At 46.6% G+C, this 4,201-nt stretch overlaps 1 pseudogene; it reads right to left on the bottom strand.

Moving 5' to 3' along the window:
* Positions 1 to 378: 378 nt before the first annotated feature.
* On the bottom strand, positions 379 to 3,560 carry LOC118594481 (annotated as a pseudogene).
* Positions 3,561 to 4,201: the final 641 nt, after the last annotated feature.

Below are 4,201 nucleotides of genomic sequence, written 5' to 3'. Positions count from 1 at the left end.
AGAACCTTCAGCTATGAATGAGGCTCACTATTAGAATGTATGGTTAGCAGGTAAGAGGTCCTATATTTAATATCCAATAGTAATAAACTAAAGTGAAAAAGATGTAAACACATTGGCCATAAAAATTTGAAATTTTTTAGTAAAAACAGGTAAAATAGCCAGTATTGAAGAGACAGAGATAGATGCACGTCTATTAGCTTGAGGCCAGCCTGGTCTACATAGAGAGTTCTAGGAGAGCCAGAGCTACATAGCTCGAGACCCTGTCTTGGAAAAAAGAAGGAGGAGGAGGAGGAGGAGGAGGAGGAGGAGAAGGAAGAGGAAGAGGAGAATCCCCTCCTCCCCCCAAAAAAAACCAAAAAGGCAAAAAAACCCCAAAACATACAAAGTAAAATGCATTTTGCTGTGTAATATTGAGCTAAAGTAAAACATGAGGTGAAACAGAGAAATTATGTTAGTAATACACATTATTCATTGCATCTGAAACTGCTAAAGTAGATACCAAGAATGAAAAAAAATTAGTAATGGAATACACATAAATGCTTCATTTACAATGTCAATACTTATATAAAATGATTCACTTTCTTAAGAGAACCGTACTGCTAGAGATTTGTCAAATATAAATTTACTGAACCAGATACAACAATTAACTGAATAAAAAGCTGTCCCTGCAGTGGGGACTCTCCTTAACTTCTCTCCCAGCATCCTGAAGCAACAGGTTGGGGACCATGGGTTTGAGGAAATTGAACTCACCAGTCCCAGAGTCTCCCCTCAGACACACCTCATACTGGTAGCTCTGGGACAGGGTCCCAGTGCCGCTGACATCCACCAGGTGACCAGGAAAGTGTCCCTCAGGCACAGAGCAGCCACCCAGAGAGGCCGCCCTGGCCCTCCTGCACAGCCTCACCCCCACGAACAGCAGCACAGACAAGAGGAAGATGGAAGACACAGAAGCCAAGGCAATGACCAGGTACAGTGTGAGCAAATCCTCATCCTGCGCGGGGTCTCCAGCCACCTCTGGCAGAGGCAGGTAGGGCTGAGAGAAGCCATCCACCAGCAGCACATGCAGAGTGACACTGGCAGACCTTGGAGGCTCGCCATTGTCCTTGACCAGCAGCAGCAGCTTGTGCTTGGGAGCATCGCGCTCACTCAGCAGCCTGGAGGTGCGCACCTCGCCATTGTGAGCCCACACGCTGAACAGCCCGGGCTCCGTGGCCTTGAGCAGCTGGAAGGACAGCCAGGCGTTCTGTCCAGAGTCGCGGTCCACTGCCACCACCTTGGTGACCAGGTATCCAGGCTCTGCCGCCCTGGGCAGCAGCTCTGTGCAGGGTGCAGAGGCGTTCTGCAGCGGGTAGAGCACGAAGGGGTCATTGTCGTTGGCATCCAGCACCAGCACTTGCACCAGCGCCTGGCTGCTGAGTGCAGGAGAGCCTTGGTCTGTGGCGCCCACATGGAACTCGAAGGTCTGCAGGACCTCATAGTCCAGCGCCCTGAGAGCGAACACTTGTCCATTGTCGGTGTTGATGGAGATGAGCGAGTCGAGGGCCAGCTGCGGGTCGTGAGTGGGCAGCAGCGAGTAGGTGATGTGAGCATTGGAGCCTGAGTCTGAGTCTGTGGCTCTGATGGTGCCTATGTGCAGGGCGGGGCTGTTGTTCTCTTGGACAAACAGGGTGTAGGAGGTTTGGGTGAAGGTGGGGGCATTGTCGTTGACGTCAGACACCTGCACTGTTATGGTGTGCTGGGTTGTGAGCCTGGGTGTGCCCATGTCAGTGACTGTGATCGTGATGTTGTACTCAGCTCTGCTCTCTCTGTCTAGTGGCCCCTCTGCCACTAAAGTGTAATAATTCTCGAATGTGGGTTTTAAAAGGAATGGAAGATCATTCGGAATAGAACACACCATCCTTCCATTGTCCCCAGAATCTGAATCAGAAACACTGAAAACAGCAACTACAGTCTCTGGGGAGTTTTCTGGGATAGATATTGTGAGCTTTCTGATAGTCAGTTCTGGGGCGTTGTCATTCACATCCAACACCTGTACAGCCACAGTGCATTTCCCCGAAAGGCCTCCTCCATCCGTGGCTGCGATTTCTATGTTATAATGGCTATTTACCTCGAAATCCAGCTCATCACTCAGATGAATCTCTCCTGTGACCTCATCGATTACAAATGGTTGAAAAACTCCACCACCATGAAACAGAGAGTAGGCTACATTCCCATTAATCCCAGCATCTAAATCCCTGGCAGAGACCATGACAATTAGAGCATTGAGGGGGCTGTTCTCAGGGACCTGAACCTCATAGAGCGACTGTACAAACTGGGGGGCGTTATCATTGATGTCCACGACTTCAATGCGAACTGTGGTGGTCCCAGACTTGGGTGGAGACCCGCCATCCACAGCAGTGAGGGTTAAAGTGAGCTCAGGCTCCTCCTCCCTGTCCAGGGCTCTGTCCAGCACCAGCTCAGGGTATCTCCTGCCATCAGCACGACTGTGAGTAACCACATGGAAATGGAGGCTGGGGCTGACTGTGTAGTTCTGAACAGCATTGCTCCCTATGTCAGAGTCTTGAGCTGCGTTCAGAGGAAACACAGCCCCTGGCTGGACGTTCTCTGGGATTTTTAGGAGCATTTCCCTGTGATGGAACTCTGGAGAGTGGTCGTTTATGTCTGTGATCTGCAGGTCAGTTTGGAAGAACTGCACAGGGGTTTTCCAGAATGAGCTGGAAGTGCAGCACACAGGGGTCTGTCACCCCACACAGCACCTCGCGGTCTAGTTTTTCCTTTAAGAACAAATTCCCGGTCTCTGCATCCAGCTGCAAGAGCTCTTTGTTTCCTTTGGAATGGATTTGCGCCCCTCTGGTGGCCAGTTCCCCCACCCTGAGCCCCAGATCTTTTGCCAGGTTAGCCACCAAGTATCCACTCTCCATTTCTTCTGGCATGGAATATCTAATTGTCTCAGAATCAGCCTCCCACAAAAGCAGCAATATAGTAAGAAAAACCACTTGCCTTTTCTCTGGCGTTTTTGCTAGAGCAGTCTCCATTGTTCAGATGCAGTCCAGAGGGCACTGCTTCTTCTAGTCGATAATAATCCACTCAGGGTTCGTGAAAATATCGAACTAAATCCGATTAGAGAGGCACCTTCTTCCCAAATTCTCCCAGAAATCTTTCTTATTACCTTCTCCTTCAAACAGCAGCCAAAGTTCTGTTTCTCAGCTTGATGAGATGCCTTCCTGAGCGTCTGCAGAGTCCTTTCTTCACACTCTTAGCCTGCAGCGCCACCAAGCGTCCTTATTTGTTCTTGCATTTCATTTTACTATTTCCTTCCAAATTTTAACCTTGATATGTTTCAGTATCCTTTCAATTTACACAGGCAGCCTAATTTCTAAGACCACTTCTTAGCAATTGGAAGTTCTAGTGCTATTTTGCTGAATTAAGTTTTCATTGTAAGTATAAATTTTAGAATAATCGAAAACGATATTAATGTTTTGTTATTTAGAGTACCAAGTGAATGAATGTATTAGCTTTCTTATGTAGATGTGTAATTTGATTTTGTTCATGAAACTAAAGATAATGAACATATAGAGAAATTAATTGTATACTTTTTTTTTCGAGACAGGGTTTCTCTGTGTCACTTCGCGCCTTTTCTGGAACTCACTCTGTAGACCAGGCTGGCTTAGAACTCACAGAGATCTGCCTGCCTCTGCGTCCCGAGTGCTGGGATTAAAGGCGTGCATCACCTACGCCTGGCAATTGTATACTTTTTATATCCACCTTGTATATAACATACATCCAGAAGGGGGAAAAGTAATTGGATAACCTATTGACTTCCTATAATGTTATTTAGCTCAGCTTATATAAAAATAAAATAGGCCAAATTCAAGAGAACCTGGCCTGCTATCATTTGGTTACTTTGCTTCTCCAAAAGGTAAACATTTTGCATGTGTAGTTATAATAAGACCATGAAGCATGAGAGTTCCAGTTGCTTCATATCCCTGTTAGCATTTGTGTTGTTTCTCCAGATTTTTAGAACTTTAGTGAGTGTGTGGTGACTTCATATGTAAATTTAATTAGCATTTGTCTGTCATTGATGAAGTGATGCACACTTTTACATTGATTGGCCATCAGGATAGAGTCTTCTGGGGAGCTTGTTGATGTCTTTTATGTATTTTTTTCTATATGGGGCTTCTATTTGTTTGGTGGTTGGTTG

Source organism: Onychomys torridus, chromosome 13 (assembly GCF_903995425.1).
Source record: "Onychomys torridus chromosome 13, mOncTor1.1, whole genome shotgun sequence".
NCBI lineage: Eukaryota > Metazoa > Chordata > Mammalia > Rodentia > Cricetidae > Onychomys > Onychomys torridus.
This window is presented reverse-complemented; position numbering and strand designations above follow the sequence as displayed.